This window comes from Hyla sarda, unplaced genomic scaffold (genome assembly GCF_029499605.1).
Source record: "Hyla sarda isolate aHylSar1 unplaced genomic scaffold, aHylSar1.hap1 scaffold_1056, whole genome shotgun sequence".
In the NCBI taxonomy this organism is placed as follows: domain Eukaryota; kingdom Metazoa; phylum Chordata; class Amphibia; order Anura; family Hylidae; genus Hyla; species Hyla sarda.
The window spans coordinates 97648-120689 of NW_026607675.1; the positions used below are offsets into that span (position 1 = coordinate 97648).

Genomic DNA, 23042 nt, shown 5'->3' on the forward strand with positions numbered 1-23042 from the left:
CACAGGTGTGCTGGCTACTCAAATGATCCAATTAAGGAGGCCATTTAGTCAGCAGCAGCAGAAGTCCTGTGCCTGGACGCTCCAACAGCGGCCAGACACAAGCAGAAGCAGAAGCAGCAGAAGCAGCAGCAGCACCACCTTTTGTTTTTTGGCTGCAGCAGCAGCAAGGCCCACAGGGCTGGCTAGCTGGCTAGCCAGCAAGCAGGTAGCAATGAAAGTAGGAATCTTTCTTTTTAACCCTGTAAGGGGGTGGTGCACTGTACCCGAAGATACTGCCATATCGGGTCAATGCATAGGGCGACGGAAGCAAGCTTCGAAATCGGCCCCCGTTCTCAAAAATCCATTTAATATATGGTCCCCAGATAGGGGACGTATCAGATATTAAACTGATAAGAACAGATACTACACTTGATCTTAGCCAAAAGGCCGAGAAGCGATAACCGTGAAAGGGGCGGGCCCAACAAGGTGCCCTTCATGGGCACTATCACTGCTTGCTGTCAGGGAGGCTGCCAGACAATTTTCCATGCACACTCTGGGCTGGGGGGCAGTCAACCACCAGTACACACAGCAGAACCTAAACCCATACCATTATTGCTAAGCAGCAAGACAGGGGCCCATTGCACTCCCACGGGGCCTTTTTAAATGCAATCCATAACCCGGATTTGCCAGGAACCCTTCTTACTCCTCCTACTTGCATGTGACACTGGGCTTAGGATCTGCATAGGAAACACACACACAAGCACACACCTACCTTTGTTGCCTGCAGATGCCTCCTTGGCTGTCCCCAAACGGTATCAAACCAACACCCACGGGAAGCTGTAAGCATAGAGGACATGCCTGCACCCCATTGGACTTACCTGTGTGGGTTAAATCCGGGTTATTTGACAACCTATGGCGGTGATGGTTCTGCTCAGGCAGAGCAGTGCTGATGCTCCTCATAAAGCTGTCGCTGCTGTGAAGGTTCTAGGTGACATCACAAATCCCATATGGTTACATACACAACAAAGCTGGGTTGTTGTTGTTTACACTCTGCAAGGCCTGTGGAAGTGAGTGACATCATAGCACTGTAGTTCTGAGGGTTCTAGATGGATGCAACAATCTCCTGTTGCTTCTATGAAGGCCATAATAGACGACATCACCAAACAGCTCCATAGTCACATACACAGCAAAGGAGAGATGTTGTTTACACCTAGTGATGTCAGTGGTATTGAGTGACATCACAGCACAGTGCTAAGGCTCCTGGGCCTGGACACAGCAGCGGCTGCAATATCTCAACGGAGAATACGTTTATATATATGTGTGTGTGTGCGCGTATATATATATATATATATATATATATATATATATATATATATATTTCTCCGCCGAAATCACTTTTAAACCCATTTCCACCTTTTTTTTCCCTTCTCTTCCTCTTACTTTTTTTTCAAGTTTTTTTACGTTTTTCTCCTTTTCGCCTCTTTTCTGGCGTATTATTCTTCTTTTTTCTTCTTTTTTTTCGTCTAATGCATACCCCATCAGTGCAGCAATGCTTATTCAATACCGCCAGCAGATGGAGACACTGGGGGATAATTTTCTAAGGATTTATACTGATTTTTCCTGTCTGAATTTGTCGCACAGAAAGTTGCAGGCCAAATATGTGTGACATTTCTGCGACTTTAGCTTCTAGAGCATTTTTACAACATTATACATAGGTGCTGAATACATAAAAAGCGACTGTTCAGCGACAGACAAGTCGCATCGGCTGAAAGTAGGCCAGAATGTCAGTCCATGTTGGAGCAGGTTTAGATACAGTCTAAAGTATAGATCTCAAAGTCTGTGCACAGAATTTAGCAAGGGCCTCGCACCTTCTGATGCATCAGGTAGGTGCACAATAGCATAGCCTAACCCTCTGTACTTTGGTCTATATTGATGCGGGACATAGACAGCCAGCTGATGACCAATCCATTAGTGCAATGGATGGCTGGAAGCATTTGTCTTTGCCTTTGCAATACCACAGAAGCAATGCATGGTCAATGTACAGCAATGACACACCTGTGTGAACAGCCAGGAGACCCCCCCCCCCCCCCCATGTTATGTTACATAGTTACATAGTTAGTACGGTCGAAAAAAAGACATATGTCCATCAAGTTCAACCAGGGAATTAAGGGGTAGGGGTGTGGCGCGATATTGGGGAAGGGATGAGATTTTATATTTCTTCATAAGCATTAATCTTATTTTGTCAATTAGGAACATTCAGCACCCACCCGCTATCAAGGCAGCTGCCTATCATGTCATGCCCTACCTGCACAGGTGTGCTGGCTACTCAAATGATCCAATTAAGGAGGCCATTTAGTCAGCAGCAGCAGAAGTCCTGTGCCTGGACGCTCCAACAGCGGCCAGACACAAGCAGAAGCAGCAGAAGCAGCAGCAGCACCACCTTTTGTTTTTTGGCTGCAGCAGCAGCAAGGCCCACAGGGCTGGCTAGCTGGCTAGCCAGCAAGCAGGTAGCAATGAAAGTAGGAATCTTTCTTTTTAACCCTGTAAGGGGGTGGTGCACTGTACCCGAAGATACTGCCATATCGGGTCAATGCATAGGGCGACGGAAGCAAGCTTCGAAATCGGCCCCCCGTTCTCAAAAATCCATTTAATATATGGTCCCCAGATAGGGGACGTATCAGATATTAAACTGATAAGAACAGATTTTTTTTTTAAGTTTCCCTCAGAACTAAATCATAGTTCTAAGATCTCATATGAACTAGATTTTTGTGCTCATCATCAGGTAACTTTTTTTTTTTTTTTATTTCCAGAATAAAACAAATTAAAACAACAAAACAACTAACAACAATAACTCAAATAAACCTTAATCCAAAATGAAACCCTTTCTCCATGCGAAAACTGCCAAATAATCAATTAAACCGAATTGAAGAGCTCCACTCTTCAAAAGCATCTTTGACAGGGACTGCCAACCATGGTGACACTTGGTAGGTCGCCATGAAGCGCCTTACATCAGGCTTCATGGACTGCATTATTTTTCCCCTCACAGTTTCAAGCCGGGTATTCACTTTTATTTTAAATTTCACTAGGTCTTGAACAAATATTTCTTTTTCTTCCTTTGGGGCTTGGTCTAGCACCTCACCCAAATATCCAGAAAAATACTCACTGAGAATTATTTTCTTTAATTCCTCTGTGTGCTCCCCTTCAGAAGCCTCACTTACGCTTTCTTCTTCCATTTCTTTTCCTGTGTCCAACTTTTCTTTGCTCTTGCCAGAAACTTTTTTGGCCTCTGGAACTATATTCTCTTCTTTTGTCTTCCTCTTCAATTTCACCCCAACTTCCATAGCATCAGATTTTTCCGGGCAGTCTTTAAAGAAATGCCCAGTCTTTTTACAGGCCCTGCAGGTCTTACTTTGGCCACACTCAGAAAAGACATGACCTTCCTTTAGACATTTGGTACATATTATCTTTCCACAACTTTCATGCCCGTATTGTTTGCAGTTTTTGCAGAAAGTTCCCATCTCTGGGAAAAATAAATCCCCTGTGTCCTTCCCTATTTTAAACCGAGCTGGTGGGAGCAACAATCTTCCGGGCGCCCCCGCATCCTCTTTCAGTCTGCACAAGAACTTCCATTTTCCTGTCCAAAGCTGGTGTTGGTTAAGGACTTTACCTCTTTCCTCTACTTCCACACAAAATTCCTGCAAAAAGAGCTTGATGTCACTTTCTTTCACGTATGGCGAGTACATCTTAACTGTGAACAGCTTGGTATTGTCCACAAAGTGCTCAACCAATTTTATGCCTTCCATCTTTGGATGATTCCGGGTTTTCTCCAAGGTTTCCAAAAATTTTCTGTAGAAAGACTTGCTGTTGAAAGTAACATCATAGACCCCCTTTCGAGGGTAATCCATGACTGTCAAGATCTCCATTCTTGGCACTTGGAACAGACCAAACAAGATCTCCACGATTAAGAAGTCCAGATTCTTTTCTCCTCTGGCTTGCTCCTCCACGATAAATCGAACAGCATTTTTGACCCGAGCATATTCAGGTATATCCGCCATGTCTGTTCAGCTGCCGAGATCTTCTTCCGTCCTCTGTTTGCAACCAGGCGACCCAGTGGCTGCCTGGTGATCACTTCTCGTTTCCTGGGGAGTAAGCCGTAACCCCAAAAGCAGCAAGGGGGTGAAGCTCCACCAAATAGGTAGAGCGATCCCCCAAGGCCAAGGCACGGGTACCCCAGGAACCTTCCAGCCAGACCAAGTGAGCAGATACTACACTTGATCTTAGCCAAAAGGCCGAGAAGCGATAACCGTGAAAGGGGCGGGCCCAACAAGGTGCCCTTCATGGGCACTATCACTGCTTGCTGTCAGGGAGGCTGCCAGACAATTTTCCATGCACACTCTGGGCTGGGGGGCAGTCAACCACCAGTACACACAGCAGAACCTAAACCCATACCATTATTGCTAAGCAGCAAGACAGGGGCCCATTGCACTCCCACGGGGCCTTTTTAAATGCAATCCATAACCCGGATTTGCCAGGAACCCTTCTTACTCCTCCTACTTGCATGTGACACTGGGCTTAGGATCTGCATAGGAAACACACACACAAGCACACACCTACCTTTGTTGCCTGCAGATGCCTCCTTGGCTGTCCCCAAACGGTATCAAACCAACACCCACGGGAAGCTGTAAGCATAGAGGACATGCCTGCACCCCATTGGACTTACCTGTGTGGGTTAAATCCGGGTTATTTGACAACCTATGGCGGTGATGGTTCTGCTCAGGCAGAGCAGTGCTGATGCTCCTCATAAAGCTGTCGCTGCTGTGAAGGTTCTAGGTGACATCACAAATCCCTATGGTTACATACACAACAAAGCTGGGTTGTTGTTGTTTACACTCTGCAAGGCCTGTGGAAGTGAGTGACATCATAGCACTGTAGTTCTGAGGGTTCTAGATGGATGCAACAATCTCCTGTTGCTTCTATGAAGGCCATAATAGACGACATCACCAAACAGCTCCATAGTCACATACACAGCAAAGGAGAGATGTTGTTTACACCTAGTGATGTCAGTGGTATTGAGTGACATCACAGCACAGTGCTAAGGCTCCTGGGCCTGGACACAGCAGCGGCTGCAATATCTCAACGGAGAATACGTTTATATATATGTGTGTGTGTGCGTATATATATATATATATATATATATATATATATATATATATATATATATATTTCTCCGCCGAAATCACTTTTAAACCCATTTCCACCTTTTTTTCCCTTCTCTTCCTCTTACTTTTTTTTCACGTTTTTTTACGTTTTTCTCCTTTTCGCCTCTTTTCTGGGCGTATTATTCTTCTTTTTCTTCTTTTTTTTCGTCTAATGCATACCCCATCAGTGCAGCAATGCTTATTCAATACCGCCAGCAGATGGAGACACTGGGGGATAATTTTCTAAGGATTTATACTGATTTTTCCTGTCTGAATTTGTCGCACAGAAAGTTGCAGGCCAAATATGTGTGACATTTCTGCGACTTTAGCTTCTAGAGCATTTTTACAACATTATACATAGGTGCTGAATACATAAAAAGCGACTGTTCAGCGACAGACAAGTCGCATCGGCTGAAAGTAGGCCAGAATGTCAGTCCATGTTGGAGCAGGTTTAGATACAGTCTAAAGTATAGATCTCAAAGTCTGTGCACAGAATTTAGCAAGGGCCTCGCACCTTCTGATGCATCAGGTAGGTGCACAATAGCATAGCCTAACCCTCTGTACTTTGGTCTATATTGATGCGGGACATAGACAGCCAGCTGATGACCAATCCATTAGTGCAATGGATGGCTGGAAGCATTTGTCTTTGCCTTTGCAATACCACAGAAGCAATGCATGGTCAATGTACAGCAATGACACACCTGTGTGAACAGCCAGGAGACCCCCCCCCCCCCCCCCCCCATGTTATGTTACATAGTTACATAGTTAGTACGGTCGAAAAAAGACATATGTCCATCAAGTTCAACCAGGGAATTAAGGGGTAGGGGTGTGGCGCGATATTGGGGAAGGGATGAGATTTTATATTTCTTCATAAGCATTAATCTTATTTTGTCAATTAGGAACATTCAGCACCCACCCGCTATCAAGGCAGCTGCCTATCATGTCATGCCCTACCTGCACAGGTGTGCTGGCTACTCAAATGATCCAATTAAGGAGGCCATTTAGTCAGCAGCAGCAGAAGTCCTGTGCCTGGACGCTCCAACAGCGGCCAGACACAAGCAGAAGCAGAAGCAGCAGAAGCAGCAGCAGCACCACCTTTTGTTTTTTGGCTGCAGCAGCAGCAAGGCCCACAGGGCTGGCTAGCTGGCTAGCCAGCAAGCAGGTAGCAATGAAAGTAGGAATCTTTCTTTTTAACCCTGTAAGGGGGTGGTGCACTGTACCCGAAGATACTGCCATATCGGGTCAATGCATAGGGCGACGGAAGCAAGCTTCGAAATCGGCCCCCGTTCTCAAAAATCCATTTAATATATGGTCCCCAGATAGGGGACGTATCAGATATTAAACTGATAAGAACAGATTTTTTTTTTAAGTTTCCCTCAGAACTAAATCATAGTTCTAAGATCTCATATGAACTAGATTTTTGTGCTCATCATCAGGTAACTTTTTTTTTTTTTTTATTTCCAGAATAAAACAAATTAAAACAACAAAACAACTAACAACAATAACTCAAATAAACCTTAATCCAAAATGAAACCCTTTCTCCATGCGAAAACTGCCAAATAATCAATTAAACCGAATTGAAGAGCTCCACTCTTCAAAGCATCTTTGACAGGGACTGCCAACCATGGTGACACTTGGTAGGTCGCCATGAAGCGCCTTACATCAGGCTTCATGGACTGCATTATTTTTCCCCTCACAGTTTCAAGCCGGGTATTCACTTTTATTTTAAATTTCACTAGGTCTTGAACAAATATTTCTTTTTCTTCCTTTGGGGCTTGGTCTAGCACCTCACCCAAATATCCAGAAAAATACTCACTGAGAATTATTTTCTTTAATTCCTCTGTGTGCTCCCCTTCAGAAGCCTCACTTACGCTTTCTTCTTCCATTTCTTTTCCTGTGTCCAACTTTTCTTTGCTCTTGCCAGAAACTTTTTTGGCCTCTGGAACTATATTCTCTTCTTTTGTCTTCCTCTTCAATTTCACCCCAACTTCCATAGCATCAGATTTTTCCGGGCAGTCTTTAAAGAAATGCCCAGTCTTTTTACAGGCCCTGCAGGTCTTACTTTGGCCACACTCAGAAAAGACATGACCTTCCTTTAGACATTTGGTACATATTATCTTTCCACAACTTTCATGCCCGTATTGTTTGCAGTTTTTGCAGAAAGTTCCCATCTCTGGGAAAAATAAATCCCCTGTGTCCTTCCCTATTTTAAACCGAGCTGGTGGGAGCAACAATCTTCCGGGCGCCCCCGCATCCTCTTTCAGTCTGCACAAGAACTTCCATTTTCCTGTCCAAAGCTGGTGTTGGTTAAGGACTTTACCTCTTTCCTCTACTTCCACACAAAATTCCTGCAAAAAGAGCTTGATGTCACTTTCTTTCACGTATGGCGAGTACATCTTAACTGTGAACAGCTTGGTATTGTCCACAAAGTGCTCAACCAATTTTATGCCTTCCATCTTTGGATGATTCCGGGTTTTCTCCAAGGTTTCCAAAAATTTTCTGTAGAAAGACTTGCTGTTGAAAGTAACATCATAGACCCCCTTTCGAGGGTAATCCATGACTGTCAAGATCTCCATTCTTGGCACTTGGAACAGACCAAACAAGATCTCCACGATTAAGAAGTCCAGATTCTTTTCTCCTCTGGCTTGCTCCTCCACGATAAATCGAACAGCATTTTTGACCCGAGCATATTCAGGTATATCCGCCATGTCTGTTCAGCTGCCGAGATCTTCTTCCGTCCTCTGTTTGCAACCAGGCGACCCAGTGGCTGCCTGGTGATCACTTCTCGTTTCCTGGGGAGTAAGCCGTAACCCCAAAAGCAGCAAGGGGGTGAAGCTCCACCAAATAGGTAGAGCGATCCCCCAAGGCCAAGGCACGGGTACCCCAGGAACCTTCCAGCCAGACCAAGTGAGCAGATACTACACTTGATCTTAGCCAAAAGGCCGAGAAGCGATAACCGTGAAAGGGGCGGGCCCAACAAGGTGCCCTTCATGGGCACTATCACTGCTTGCTGTCAGGGAGGCTGCCAGACAATTTTCCATGCACACTCTGGGCTGGGGGGCAGTCAACCACCAGTACACACAGCAGAACCTAAACCCATACCATTATTGCTAAGCAGCAAGACAGGGGCCCATTGCACTCCCACGGGGCCTTTTTAAATGCAATCCATAACCCGGATTTGCCAGGAACCCTTCTTACTCCTCCTACTTGCATGTGACACTGGGCTTAGGATCTGCATAGGAAACACACACACAAGCACACACCTACCTTTGTTGCCTGCAGATGCCTCCTTGGCTGTCCCCAAACGGTATCAAACCAACACCCACGGGAAGCTGTAAGCATAGAGGACATGCCTGCACCCCATTGGACTTACCTGTGTGGGTTAAATCCGGGTTATTTGACAACCTATGGCGGTGATGGTTCTGCTCAGGCAGAGCAGTGCTGATGCTCCTCATAAAGCTGTCGCTGCTGTGAAGGTTCTAGGTGACATCACAAATCCCTATGGTTACATACACAACAAAGCTGGGTTGTTGTTGTTTACACTCTGCAAGGCCTGTGGAAGTGAGTGACATCATAGCACTGTAGTTCTGAGGGTTCTAGATGGATGCAACAATCTCCTGTTGCTTCTATGAAGGCCATAATAGACGACATCACCAAACAGCTCCATAGTCACATACACAGCAAAGGAGAGATGTTGTTTACACCTAGTGATGTCAGTGGTATTGAGTGACATCACAGCACAGTGCTAAGGCTCCTGGGCCTGGACACAGCAGCGGCTGCAATATCTCAACGGAGAATACGTTTATATATATGTGTGTGTGTGCGCGTATATATATATATATATATATATATATATATATATATATATATATATTTCTCCGCCGAAATCACTTTTAAACCCATTTCCACCTTTTTTTCCCTTCTCTTCCTCTTACTTTTTTTTCAAGTTTTTTTACGTTTTTCTCCTTTTCGCCTCTTTTCTGGGCGTATTATTCTTCTTTTTCTTCTTTTTTTTCGTCTAATGCATACCCCATCAGTGCAGCAATGCTTATTCAATACCGCCAGCAGATGGAGACACTGGGGGATAATTTTCTAAGGATTTATACTGATTTTTCCTGTCTGAATTTGTCGCACAGAAAGTTGCAGGCCAAATATGTGTGACATTTCTGCGACTTTAGCTTCTAGAGCATTTTTACAACATTATACATAGGTGCTGAATACATAAAAAGCGACTGTTCAGCGACAGACAAGTCGCATCGGCTGAAAGTAGGCCAGAATGTCAGTCCATGTTGGAGCAGGTTTAGATACAGTCTAAAGTATAGATCTCAAAGTCTGTGCACAGAATTTAGCAAGGGCCTCGCACCTTCTGATGCATCAGGTAGGTGCACAATAGCATAGCCTAACCCTCTGTACTTTGGTCTATATTGATGCGGGACATAGACAGCCAGCTGATGACCAATCCATTAGTGCAATGGATGGCTGGAAGCATTTGTCTTTGCCTTTGCAATACCACAGAAGCAATGCATGGTCAATGTACAGCAATGACACACCTGTGTGAACAGCCAGGAGACCCCCCCCCCCCCCCCCCTGTTATGTTACATAGTTACATAGTTAGTACGGTCGAACAAAGACATATGTCCATCAAGTTCAACCAGGGAATTAAGGGGTAGGGGTGTGGCGCGATATTGGGGAAGGGATGAGATTTTATATTTCTTCATAAGCATTAATCTTATTTTGTCAATTAGGAACATTCAGCACCCACCCGCTATCAAGGCAGCTGCCTATCATGTCATGCCCTACCTGCACAGGTGTGCTGGCTACTCAAATGATCCAATTAAGGAGGCCATTTAGTCAGCAGCAGCAGAAGTCCTGTGCCTGGACGCTCCAACAGCGGCCAGACACAAGCAGAAGCAGAAGCAGCAGAAGCAGCAGCAGCACCACCTTTTGTTTTTTGGCTGCAGCAGCAGCAAGGCCCACAGGGCTGGCTAGCTGGCTAGCCAGCAAGCAGGTAGCAATGAAAGTAGGAATCTTTCTTTTTAACCCTGTAAGGGGGTGGTGCACTGTACCCGAAGATACTGCCATATCGGGTCAATGCATAGGGCGACGGAAGCAAGCTTCGAAATCGGCCCCCGTTCTCAAAAATCCATTTAATATATGGTCCCCAGATAGGGGACGTATCAGATATTAAACTGATAAGAACAGATACTACACTTGATCTTAGCCAAAAGGCCGAGAAGCGATAACCGTGAAAGGGGCGGGCCCAACAAGGTGCCCTTCATGGGCACTATCACTGCTTGCTGTCAGGGAGGCTGCCAGACAATTTTCCATGCACACTCTGGGCTGGGGGGCAGTCAACCACCAGTACACACAGCAGAACCTAAACCCATACCATTATTGCTAAGCAGCAAGACAGGGGCCCATTGCACTCCCACGGGGCCTTTTTAAATGCAATCCATAACCCGGATTTGCCAGGAACCCTTCTTACTCCTCCTACTTGCATGTGACACTGGGCTTAGGATCTGCATAGGAAACACACACACAAGCACACACCTACCTTTGTTGCCTGCAGATGCCTCCTTGGCTGTCCCCAAACGGTATCAAACCAACACCCACGGGAAGCTGTAAGCATAGAGGACATGCCTGCACCCCATTGGACTTACCTGTGTGGGTTAAATCCGGGTTATTTGACAACCTATGGCGGTGATGGTTCTGCTCAGGCAGAGCAGTGCTGATGCTCCTCATAAAGCTGTCGCTGCTGTGAAGGTTCTAGGTGACATCACAAATCCCTATGGTTACATACACAACAAAGCTGGGTTGTTGTTGTTTACACTCTGCAAGGCCTGTGGAAGTGAGTGACATCATAGCACTGTAGTTCTCAGGGTTCTAGATGGATGCAACAATCTCCTGTTGCTTCTATGAAGGCCATAATAGACGACATCACCAAACAGCTCCATAGTCACATACACAGCAAAGGAGAGATGTTGTTTACACCTAGTGATGTCAGTGGTATTGAGTGACATCACAGCACAGTGCTAAGGCTCCTGGGCCTGGACACAGCAGCGGCTGCAATATCTCAACGGAGAATACGTTTATATATATGTGTGTGTGTGCGCGTATATATATATATATATATATATATATATATATTTCTCCGCCGAAATCACTTTTAAACCCATTTCCACCTTTTTTTCCCTTCTCTTCCTCTTACTTTTTTTTCACGTTTTTTTACGTTTTTCTCCTTTTCGCCTCTTTTCTGGGCGTATTATTCTTCTTTTTCTTCTTTTTTTTCGTCTAATGCATACCCCATCAGTGCAGCAATGCTTATTCAATACCGCCAGCAGATGGAGACACTGGGGGATAATTTTCTAAGGATTTATACTGATTTTTCCTGTCTGAATTTGTCCCACAGAAAGTTGCAGGCCAAATATGTGTGACATTTCTGCGACTTTAGCTTCTAGAGCATTTTTACAACATTATACATAGGTGCTGAATACATAAAAAGCGACTGTTCAGCGACAGACAAGTCGCATCGGCTGAAAGTAGGCCAGAATGTCAGTCCATGTTGGAGCAGGTTTAGATACAGTCTAAAGTATAGATCTCAAAGTCTGTGCACAGAATTTAGCAAGGGCCTCGCACCTTCTGATGCATCAGGTAGGTGCACAATAGCATAGCCTAACCCTCTGTACTTTGGTCTATATTGATGCGGGACATAGACAGCCAGCTGATGACCAATCCATTAGTGCAATGGATGGCTGGAAGCATTTGTCTTTGCCTTTGCAATACCACAGAAGCAATGCATGGTCAATGTACAGCAATGACACACCTGTGTGAACAGCCAGGAGACCCCCCCCCCCCCCCCCCCCATGTTATGTTACATAGTTACATAGTTAGTACGGTCGAAAAAAGACATATGTCCATCAAGTTCAACCAGGGAATTAAGGGGTAGGGGTGTGGCGCGATATTGGGGAAGGGATGAGATTTTATATTTCTTCATAAGCATTAATCTTATTTTGTCAATTAGGAACATTCAGCACCCACCCGCTATCAAGGCAGCTGCCTATCATGTCATGCCCTACCTGCACAGGTGTGCTGGCTACTCAAATGATCCAATTAAGGAGGCCATTTAGTCAGCAGCAGCAGAAGTCCTGTGCCTGGACGCTCCAACAGCGGCCAGACACAAGCAGAAGCAGAAGCAGCAGAAGCAGCAGCAGCACCACCTTTTGTTTTTTGGCTGCAGCAGCAGCAAGGCCCACAGGGCTGGCTAGCTGGCTAGCCAGCAAGCAGGTAGCAATGAAAGTAGGAATCTTTCTTTTTAACCCTGTAAGGGGGTGGTGCACTGTACCCGAAGATACTGCCATATCGGGTCAATGCATAGGGCGACGGAAGCAAGCTTCGAAATCGGCCCCCGTTCTCAAAAATCCATTTAATATATGGTCCCCAGATAGGGGACGTATCAGATATTAAACTGATAAGAACAGATACTACACTTGATCTTAGCCAAAAGGCCGAGAAGCGATAACCGTGAAAGGGGCGGGCCCAACAAGGTGCCCTTCATGGGCACTATCACTGCTTGCTGTCAGGGAGGCTGCCAGACAATTTTCCATGCACACTCTGGGCTGGGGGGCAGTCAACCACCAGTACACACAGCAGAACCTAAACCCATACCATTATTGCTAAGCAGCAAGACAGGGGCCCATTGCACTCCCACGGGGCCTTTTTAAATGCAATCCATAACCCGGATTTGCCAGAAACCCTTCTTACTCCTCCTACTTGCATGTGACACTGGGCTTAGGATCTGCATAGGAAACACACACACAAGCACACACCTACCTTTGTTGCCTGCAGATGCCTCCTTGGCTGTCCCCAAACGGTATCAAACCAACACCCACGGGAAGCTGTAAGCATAGAGGACATGCCTGCACCCCATTGGACTTACCTGTGTGGGTTAAATCCGGGTTATTTGACAACCTATGGCGGTGATGGTTCTGCTCAGGCAGAGCAGTGCTGATGCTCCTCATAAAGCTGTCGCTGCTGTGAAGGTTCTAGGTGACATCACAAATCCCTATGGTTACATACACAACAAAGCTGGGTTGTTGTTGTTTACACTCTGCAAGGCCTGTGGAAGTGAGTGACATCATAGCACTGTAGTTCTGAGGGTTCTAGATGGATGCAACAATCTCCTGTTGCTTCTATGAAGGCCATAATAGACGACATCACCAAACAGCTCCATAGTCACATACACAGCAAAGGAGAGATGTTGTTTACACCTAGTGATGTCAGTGGTATTGAGTGACATCACAGCACAGTGCTAAGGCTCCTGGGCCTGGACACAGCAGCGGCTGCAATATCTCAACGGAGAATACGTTTATATATATGTGTGTGTGTGCGTATATATATATATATATATATATATATATATATATATATATATATTTCTCCGCCGAAATCACTTTTAAACCCATTTCCACCTTTTTTTCCCTTCTCTTCCTCTTACTTTTTTTTCACGTTTTTTTACGTTTTTCTCCTTTTCGCCTCTTTTCTGGGCGTATTATTCTTCTTTTTCTTCTTTTTTTTCGTCTAATGCATACCCCATCAGTGCAGCAATGCTTATTCAATACCGCCAGCAGATGGAGACACTGGGGGATAATTTTCTAAGGATTTATACTGATTTTTCCTGTCTGAATTTGTCGCACAGAAAGTTGCAGGCCAAATATGTGTGACATTTCTGCGACTTTAGCTTCTAGAGCATTTTTACAACATTATACATAGGTGCTGAATACATAAAAAGCGACTGTTCAGCGACAGACAAGTCGCATCGGCTGAAAGTAGGCCAGAATGTCAGTCCATGTTGGAGCAGGTTTAGATACAGTCTAAAGTATAGATCTCAAAGTCTGTGCACAGAATTTAGCAAGGGCCTCGCACCTTCTGATGCATCAGGTAGGTGCACAATAGCATAGCCTAACCCTCTGTACTTTGGTCTATATTGATGCGGGACATAGACAGCCAGCTGATGACCAATCCATTAGTGCAATGGATGGCTGGAAGCATTTGTCTTTGCCTTTGCAATACCACAGAAGCAATGCATGGTCAATGTACAGCAATGACACACCTGTGTGAACAGCCAGGAGACCCCCCCCCCCCCCCCCCCCATGTTATGTTACATAGTTACATAGTTAGTACGGTCGAAAAAAGACATATGTCCATCAAGTTCAACCAGGGAATTAAGGGGTAGGGGTGTGGCGCGATATTGGGGAAGGGATGAGATTTTATATTTCTTCATAAGCATTAATCTTATTTTGTCAATTAGGAACATTCAGCACCCACCCGCTATCAAGGCAGCTGCCTATCATGTCATGCCCTACCTGCACAGGTGTGCTGGCTACTCAAATGATCCAATTAAGGAGGCCATTTAGTCAGCAGCAGCAGAAGTCCTGTGCCTGGACGCTCCAACAGCGGCCAGACACAAGCAGAAGCAGAAGCAGCAGAAGCAGCAGCAGCACCACCTTTTGTTTTTTGGCTGCAGCAGCAGCAAGGCCCACAGGGCTGGCTAGCTGGCTAGCCAGCAAGCAGGTAGCAATGAAAGTAGGAATCTTTCTTTTTAACCCTGTAAGGGGGTGGTGCACTGTACCCGAAGATACTGCCATATCGGGTCAATGCATAGGGCGACGGAAGCAAGCTTCGAAATCGGCCCCCGTTCTCAAAAATCCATTTAATATATGGTCCCCAGATAGGGGACGTATCAGATATTAAACTGATAAGAACAGATTTTTTTTTTAAGTTTCCCTCAGAACTAAATCATAGTTCTAAGATCTCATATGAACTAGATTTTTGTGCTCATCATCAGGTAACTTTTTTTTTTTTTTTATTTCCAGAATAAAACAAATTAAAACAACAAAACAACTAACAACAATAACTCAAATAAACCTTAATCCAAAATGAAACCCTTTCTCCATGCGAAAACTGCCAAATAATCAATTAAACCGAATTGAAGAGCTCCACTCTTCAAAGCATCTTTGACAGGGACTGCCAACCATGGTGACACTTGGTAGGTCGCCATGAAGCGCCTTACATCAGGCTTCATGGACTGCATTATTTTTCCCCTCACAGTTTCAAGCCGGGTATTCACTTTTATTTTAAATTTCACTAGGTCTTGAACAAATATTTCTTTTTCTTCCTTTGGGGCTTGGTCTAGCACCTCACCCAAATATCCAGAAAAATACTCACTGAGAATTATTTTCTTTAATTCCTCTGTGTGCTCCCCTTCAGAAGCCTCACTTACGCTTTCTTCTTCCATTTCTTTTCCTGTGTCCAACTTTTCTTTGCTCTTGCCAGAAACTTTTTTGGCCTCTGGAACTATATTCTCTTCTTTTGTCTTCCTCTTCAATTTCACCCCAACTTCCATAGCATCAGATTTTTCCGGGCAGTCTTTAAAGAAATGCCCAGTCTTTTTACAGGCCCTGCAGGTCTTACTTTGGCCACACTCAGAAAAGACATGACCTTCCTTTAGACATTTGGTACATATTATCTTTCCACAACTTTCATGCCCGTATTGTTTGCAGTTTTTGCAGAAAGTTCCCATCTCTGGGAAAAATAAATCCCCTGTGTCCTTCCCTATTTTAAACCGAGCTGGTGGGAGCAACAATCTTCCGGGCGCCCCCGCATCCTCTTTCAGTCTGCACAAGAACTTCCATTTTCCTGTCCAAAGCTGGTGTTGGTTAAGGACTTTACCTCTTTCCTCTACTTCCACACAAAATTCCTGCAAAAAGAGCTTGATGTCACTTTCTTTCACGTATGGCGAGTACATCTTAACTGTGAACAGCTTGGTATTGTCCACAAAGTGCTCAACCAATTTTATGCCTTCCATCTTTGGATGATTCCGGGTTTTCTCCAAGGTTTCCAAAAATTTTCTGTAGAAAGACTTGCTGTTGAAAGTAACATCATAGACCCCCTTTCGAGGGTAATCCATGACTGTCAAGATCTCCATTCTTGGCACTTGGAACAGACCAAACAAGATCTCCACGATTAAGAAGTCCAGATTCTTTTCTCCTCTGGCTTGCTCCTCCACGATAAATCGAACAGCATTTTTGACCCGAGCATATTCAGGTATATCCGCCATGTCTGTTCAGCTGCCGAGATCTTCTTCCGTCCTCTGTTTGCAACCAGGCGACCCAGTGGCTGCCTGGTGATCACTTCTCGTTTCCTGGGGAGTAAGCCGTAACCCCAAAAGCAGCAAGGGGGTGAAGCTCCACCAAATAGGTAGAGCGATCCCCCAAGGCCAAGGCACGGGTACCCCAGGAACCTTCCAGCCAGACCAAGTGAGCAGATACTACACTTGATCTTAGCCAAAAGGCCGAGAAGCGATAACCGTGAAAGGGGCGGGCCCAACAAGGTGCCCTTCATGGGCACTATCACTGCTTGCTGTCAGGGAGGCTGCCAGACAATTTTCCATGCACACTCTGGGCTGGGGGGCAGTCAACCACCAGTACACACAGCAGAACCTAAACCCATACCATTATTGCTAAGCAGCAAGACAGGGGCCCATTGCACTCCCACGGGGCCTTTTTAAATGCAATCCATAACCCGGATTTGCCAGGAACCCTTCTTACTCCTCCTACTTGCATGTGACACTGGGCTTAGGATCTGCATAGGAAACACACACACAAGCACACACCTACCTTTGTTGCCTGCAGATGCCTCCTTGGCTGTCCCCAAACGGTATCAAACCAACACCCACGGGAAGCTGTAAGCATAGAGGACATGCCTGCACCCCATTGGACTTACCTGTGTGGGTTAAATCCGGGTTATTTGACAACCTATGGCGGTGATGGTTCTGCTCAGGCAGAGCAGTGCTGATGCTCCTCATAAAGCTGTCGCTGCTGTGAAGGTTCTAGGTGACATCACAAATCCCTATGGTTACATACACAACAAAGCTGGGTTGTTGTTGTTTACACTCTGCAAGGCCTGTGGAAGTGAGTGACATCATAGCACTGTAGTTCTGAAGGTTCTAGATGGATGCAACAATCTCCTGTTGCTTCTATGAAGGCCATAATAGACGACATCACCAAACAGCTCCATAGTCACATACACAGCAAAGGAGAGATGTTGTTTACACCTAGTGATGTCAGTGGTATTGAGTGACATCACAGCACAGTGCTAAGGCTCCTGGGCCTGGACACAGCAGCGGCTGCAATATCTCAACGGAGAATACGTTTATATATATGTGTGTGTGTGCGCGTATATATATATATATATATATATATATATATATTTCTCCGCCGAAATCACTTTTAAACCCATTTCCACCTTTTTTTCCCTTCTCTTCCTCTTACTTTTTTTTCACGTTTTTTTACGTTTTTCTCCTTTTCGCCTCTTTTCTGGGCGTATTATTCTTCTTTTTCTTCTTTTTTTTCGTCTAATGCATACCCCATCAGTGCAGCAATGCTTATTCAATACCGCCAGCAGATGGAGACACTGGGGGATAATTTTCTAAGGATTTATACTGATTTTTCCTGTCTGAATTTGTCCCACAGAAAGTTGCAGGCCAAATATGTGTGACATTTCTGCGACTTTAGCTTCTAGAGCATTTTTACAACATTATACATAGGTGCTGAATACATAAAAAGCGACTGTTCAGCGACAGACAAGTCGCATCGGCTGAAAGTAGGCCAGAATGTCAGTCCATGTTGGAGCAGGTTTAGATACAGTCTAAAGTATAGATCTCAAAGTCTGTGCACAGAATTTAGCAAGGGCCTCGCACCTTCTGATGCATCAGGTAGGTGCACAATAGCATAGCCTAACCCTCTGTACTTTGGTCCATATTGATGCGGGACATAGACAGCCAGCTGATGACCAATCCATTAGTGCAATGGATGGCTGGAAGCATTTGTCTTTGCCTTTGCAATACCACAGAAGCAATGCATGGTCAATGTACAGCAATGACACACCTGTGTGAACAGCCAGGAGACCCCCCCCCCCCCCCCCCATGTTATGTTACATAGTTACATAGTTAGTACGGTCGAAAAAAGACATATGTCCATCAAGTTCAACCAGGGAATTAAGGGGTAGGGGTGTGGCGCGATATTGGGGAAGGGATGAGATTTTATATTTCTTCATAAGCATTAATCTTATTTTGTCAATTAGGAACATTCAGCACCCACCCGCTATCAAGGCAGCTGCCTATCATGTCATGCCCTACCTGCACAGGTGTGCTGGCTACTCAAATGATCCAATTAAGGAGGCCATTTAGTCAGCAGCAGCAGAAGTCCTGTGCCTGGACGCTCCAACAGCGGCCAGACACAAGCAGAAGCAGAAGCAGCAGAAGCAGCACCACCTTTTGTTTTTTGGCTGCAGCAGCAGCAAGGCCCACAGGGCTGGCTAGCTGGCTAGCCAGCAAGCAGGTAGCAATGAAAGTAGGAATCTTTCTTTTTAACCCTGTAAGGGGGTGGTGCACTGTACCCGAAGATACTGCCATATCGGGTCAATGCATAGGGCGACGGAAGCAAGCTTCGAAATCGGCCCCCGTTCTCAAAAATCCATTTAATATATGGTCCCCAGATAGGGGACGTATCAGATATTAAACTGATAAGAACAGATACTACACTTGATCTTAGCCAAAAGGCCGAGAAGCGATAACCGTGAAAGGGGCGGGCCCAACAAGGTGCCCTTCATGGGCACTATCACTGCTTGCTGTCAGGGAGGCTGCCAGACAATTTTCCATGCACACTCTGGGCTGGGGGGCAGTCAACCACCAGTACACACAGCAGAACCTAAACCCATACCATTATTGCTAAGCAGCAAGACAGGGGCCCATTGCACTCCCACGGGGCCTTTTTAAATGCAATCCATAACCCGGATTTGCCAGAAACCCTTCTTACTCCTCCTACTTGCATGTGACACTGGGCTTAGGATCTGCATAGGAAACACACACACAAGCACACACCTACCTTTGTTGCCTGCAGATGCCTCCTTGGCTGTCCCCAAACGGTATCAAACCAACACCCACGGGAAGCTGTAAGCATAGAGGACATGCCTGCACCCCATTGGACTTACCTGTGTGGGTTAAATCCGGGTTATTTGACAACCTATGGCGGTGATGGTTCTGCTCAGGCAGAGCAGTGCTGATGCTCCTCATAAAGCTGTCGCTGCTGTGAAGGTTCTAGGTGACATCACAAATCCCTATGGTTACATACACAACAAAGCTGGGTTGTTGTTGTTTACACTCTGCAAGGCCTGTGGAAGTGAGTGACATCATAGCACTGTAGTTCTGAGGGTTCTAGATGGATGCAACAATCTCCTGTTGCTTCTATGAAGGCCATAATAGACGACATCACCAAACAGCTCCATAGTCACATACACAGCAAAGGAGAGATGTTGTTTACACCTAGTGATGTCAGTGGTATTGAGTGACATCACAGCACAGTGCTAAGGCTCCTGGGCCTGGACACAGCAGCGGCTGCAATATCTCAACGGAGAATACGTTTATATATATGTGTGTGTGTGCGCGTATATATATATATATATATATATATATATATATATATATATATATATTTCTCCGCCGAAATCACTTTTAAACCCATTTCCACCTTTTTTCCCTTCTCTTCCTCTTACTTTTTTTTCACGTTTTTTTACGTTTTTCTCCTTTTCGCCTCTTTTCTGGGCGTATTATTCTTCTTTTTCTTCTTTTTTTTCGTCTAATGCATACCCCATCAGTGCAGCAATGCTTATTCAATACCGCCAGCAGATGGAGACACTGGGGGATAATTTTCTAAGGATTTATACTGATTTTTCCTGTCTGAATTTGTCGCACAGAAAGTTGCAGGCCAAATATGTGTGACATTTCTGCGACTTTAGCTTCTAGAGCATTTTTACAACATTATACATAGGTGCTGAATACATAAAAAGCGACTGTTCAGCGACAGACAAGTCGCATCGGCTGAAAGTAGGCCAGAATGTCAGTCCATGTTGGAGCAGGTTTAGATACAGTCTAAAGTATAGATCTCAAAGTCTGTGCACAGAATTTAGCAAGGGCCTCGCACCTTCTGATGCATCAGGTAGGTGCACAATAGCATAGCCTAACCCTCTGTACTTTGGTCTATATTGATGCGGGACATAGACAGCCAGCTGATGACCAATCCATTAGTGCAATGGATGGCTGGAAGCATTTGTCTTTGCCTTTGCAATACCACAGAAGCAATGCATGGTCAATGTACAGCAATGACACACCTGTGTGAACAGCCAGGAGACCCCCCCCCCCCCCCCATGTTATGTTACATAGTTACATAGTTAGTACGGTCGAAAAAAGACATATGTCCATCAAGTTCAACCAGGGAATTAAGGGGTAGGGGTGTGGCGCGATATTGGGGAAGGGATGAGATTTTATATTTCTTCATAAGCATTAATCTTATTTTGTCAATTAGGAACATTCAGCACCCACCCGCTATCAAGGCAGCTGCCTATCATGTCATGCCCTACCTGCACAGGTGTGCTGGCTACTCAAATGATCCAATTAAGGAGGCCATTTAGTCAGCAGCAGCAGAAGTCCTGTGCCTGGACGCTCCAACAGCGGCCAGACACAAGCAGAAGCAGAAGCAGCAGAAGCAGCAGCAGCACCACCTTTTGTTTTTTGGCTGCAGCAGCAGCAAGGCCCACAGGGCTGGCTAGCTGGCTAGCCAGCAAGCAGGTAGCAATGAAAGTAGGAATCTTTCTTTTTAACCCTGTAAGGGGGTGGTGCACTGTACCCGAAGATACTGCCATATCGGGTCAATGCATAGGGCGACGGAAGCAAGCTTCGAAATCGGCCCCCGTTCTCAAAAATCCATTTAATATATGGTCCCCAGATAGGGGACGTATCAGATATTAAACTGATAAGAACAGATACTACACTTGATCTTAGCCAAAAGGCCGAGAAGCGATAACCGTGAAAGGGGCGGGCCCAACAAGGTGCCCTTCATGGGCACTATCACTGCTTGCTGTCAGGGAGGCTGCCAGACAATTTTCCATGCACACTCTGGGCTGGGGGGCAGTCAACCACCAGTACACACAGCAGAACCTAAACCCATACCATTATTGCTAAGCAGCAAGACAGGGGCCCATTGCACTCCCACGGGGCCTTTTTAAATGCAATCCATAACCCGGATTTGCCAGGAACCCTTCTTACTCCTCCTACTTGCATGTGACACTGGGCTTAGGATCTGCATAGGAAACACACACACAAGCACACACCTACCTTTGTTGCCTGCAGATGCCTCCTTGGCTGTCCCCAAACGGTATCAAACCAACACCCACGGGAAGCTGTAAGCATAGAGGACATGCCTGCACCCCATTGGACTTACCTGTGTGGGTTAAATCCGGGTTATTTGACAACCTATGGCGGTGATGGTTCTGCTCAGGCAGAGCAGTGCTGATGCTCCTCATAAAGCTGTCGCTGCTGTGAAGGTTCTAGGTGACATCACAAATCCCTATGGTTACATACACAACAAAGCTGGGTTGTTGTTGTTTACACTCTGCAAGGCCTGTGGAAGTGAGTGACATCATAGCACTGTAGTTCTGAGGGTTCTAGATGGATGCAACAATCTCCTGTTGCTTCTATGAAGGCCATAATAGACGACATCACCAAACAGCTCCATAGTCACATACACAGCAAAGGAGAGATGTTGTTTACACCTAGTGATGTCAGTGGTATTGAGTGACATCACAGCACAGTGCTAAGGCTCCTGGGCCTGGACACAGCAGCGGCTGCAATATCTCAACGGAGAATACGTTTATATATATGTGTGTGTGTGCGCATATATATATATATATATATATATATATATATATATATATATATATTTCTCCGCCGAAATCACTTTTAAACCCATTTCCACCTTTTTTTCCCTTCTCTTCCTCTTACTTTTTTTTCACGTTTTTTTACGTTTTTCTCCTTTTCGCCTCTTTTCTGGGCGTATTATTCTTCTTTTTCTTCTTTTTTTTCGTCTAATGCATACCCCATCAGTGCAGCAATGCTTATTCAATACCGCCAGCAGATGGAGACACTGGGGGATAATTTTCTAAGGATTTATACTGATTTTTCCTGTCTGAATTTGTCGCACAGAAAGTTGCAGGCCAAATATGTGTGACATTTCTGCGACTTTAGCTTCTAGAGCATTTTTACAACATTATACATAGGTGCTGAATACATAAAAAGCGACTGTTCAGCGACAGACAAGTCGCATCGGCTGAAAGTAGGCCAGAATGTCAGTCCATGTTGGAGCAGGTTTAGATACAGTCTAAAGTATAGATCTCAAAGTCTGTGCACAGAATTTAGCAAGGGCCTCGCACCTTCTGATGCATCAGGTAGGTGCACAATAGCATAGCCTAACCCTCTGTACTTTGGTCTATATTGATGCGGGACATAGACAGCCAGCTGATGACCAATCCATTAGTGCAATGGATGGCTGGAAGCATTTGTCTTTGCCTTTGCAATACCACAGAAGCAATGCATGGTCAATGTACAGCAATGACACACCTGTGTGAACAGCCAGGAGACCCCCCCCCCCCCCATGTTATGTTACATAGTTACATAGTTAGTACGGTCGAAAAAAGACATATGTCCATCAAGTTCAACCAGGGAATTAAGGGGTAGGGGTGTGGCGCGATATTGGGGAAGGGATGAGATTTTATATTTCTTCATAAGCATTAATCTTATTTTGTCAATTAGGAACATTCAGCACCCACCCGCTATCAAGGCAGCTGCCTATCATGTCATGCCCTACCTGCACAGGTGTGCTGGCTACTCAAATGATCCAATTAAGGAGGCCATTTAGTCAGCAGCAGCAGAAGTCCTGTGCCTGGACGCTCCAACAGCGGCCAGACACAAGCAGA

The 23042-nt window shown here is 45.4% G+C and overlaps 8 non-coding genes and 3 pseudogenes across 8 annotated transcripts; all 11 read right to left on the bottom strand.

Moving 5' to 3' along the window:
- Window positions 1–247: 247 nt before the first annotated feature.
- On the bottom strand, window positions 248–438 carry LOC130299553 (U2 spliceosomal RNA). The gene has a single exon (XR_008850662.1). It is a non-coding gene; the product is annotated as a U2 spliceosomal RNA (small nuclear RNA).
- A 2090-nt stretch (window positions 439–2528) lies between these two features.
- LOC130299569 (U2 spliceosomal RNA) lies at window positions 2529–2711 on the bottom strand. Its single transcript, XR_008850675.1, has one exon. It is a non-coding gene; the product is annotated as a U2 spliceosomal RNA (small nuclear RNA).
- Window positions 2712–4127: 1416 nt separating this feature from the next.
- Window positions 4128–4280, bottom strand: LOC130299516 (U2 spliceosomal RNA; annotated as a pseudogene).
- A 2101-nt stretch (window positions 4281–6381) lies between these two features.
- On the bottom strand, window positions 6382–6563 carry LOC130299567 (U2 spliceosomal RNA). The gene has a single exon (XR_008850673.1). It is a non-coding gene; the product is annotated as a U2 spliceosomal RNA (small nuclear RNA).
- Window positions 6564–7978: 1415 nt separating this feature from the next.
- On the bottom strand, window positions 7979–8131 carry LOC130299517 (U2 spliceosomal RNA; annotated as a pseudogene).
- A 2096-nt stretch (window positions 8132–10227) lies between these two features.
- LOC130299555 (U2 spliceosomal RNA) lies at window positions 10228–10418 on the bottom strand. Its single transcript, XR_008850664.1, has one exon. It is a non-coding gene; the product is annotated as a U2 spliceosomal RNA (small nuclear RNA).
- A 2085-nt stretch (window positions 10419–12503) lies between these two features.
- On the bottom strand, window positions 12504–12694 carry LOC130299556 (U2 spliceosomal RNA). The gene has a single exon (XR_008850665.1). It is a non-coding gene; the product is annotated as a U2 spliceosomal RNA (small nuclear RNA).
- A 2095-nt stretch (window positions 12695–14789) lies between these two features.
- On the bottom strand, window positions 14790–14971 carry LOC130299568 (U2 spliceosomal RNA). Its single transcript, XR_008850674.1, has one exon. It is a non-coding gene; the product is annotated as a U2 spliceosomal RNA (small nuclear RNA).
- A 1415-nt stretch (window positions 14972–16386) lies between these two features.
- On the bottom strand, window positions 16387–16539 carry LOC130299518 (U2 spliceosomal RNA; annotated as a pseudogene).
- Window positions 16540–18616: 2077 nt separating this feature from the next.
- LOC130299557 (U2 spliceosomal RNA) lies at window positions 18617–18807 on the bottom strand. The gene has a single exon (XR_008850666.1). It is a non-coding gene; the product is annotated as a U2 spliceosomal RNA (small nuclear RNA).
- A 2094-nt stretch (window positions 18808–20901) lies between these two features.
- On the bottom strand, window positions 20902–21092 carry LOC130299558 (U2 spliceosomal RNA). The gene has a single exon (XR_008850667.1). It is a non-coding gene; the product is annotated as a U2 spliceosomal RNA (small nuclear RNA).
- Window positions 21093–23042: the final 1950 nt, after the last annotated feature.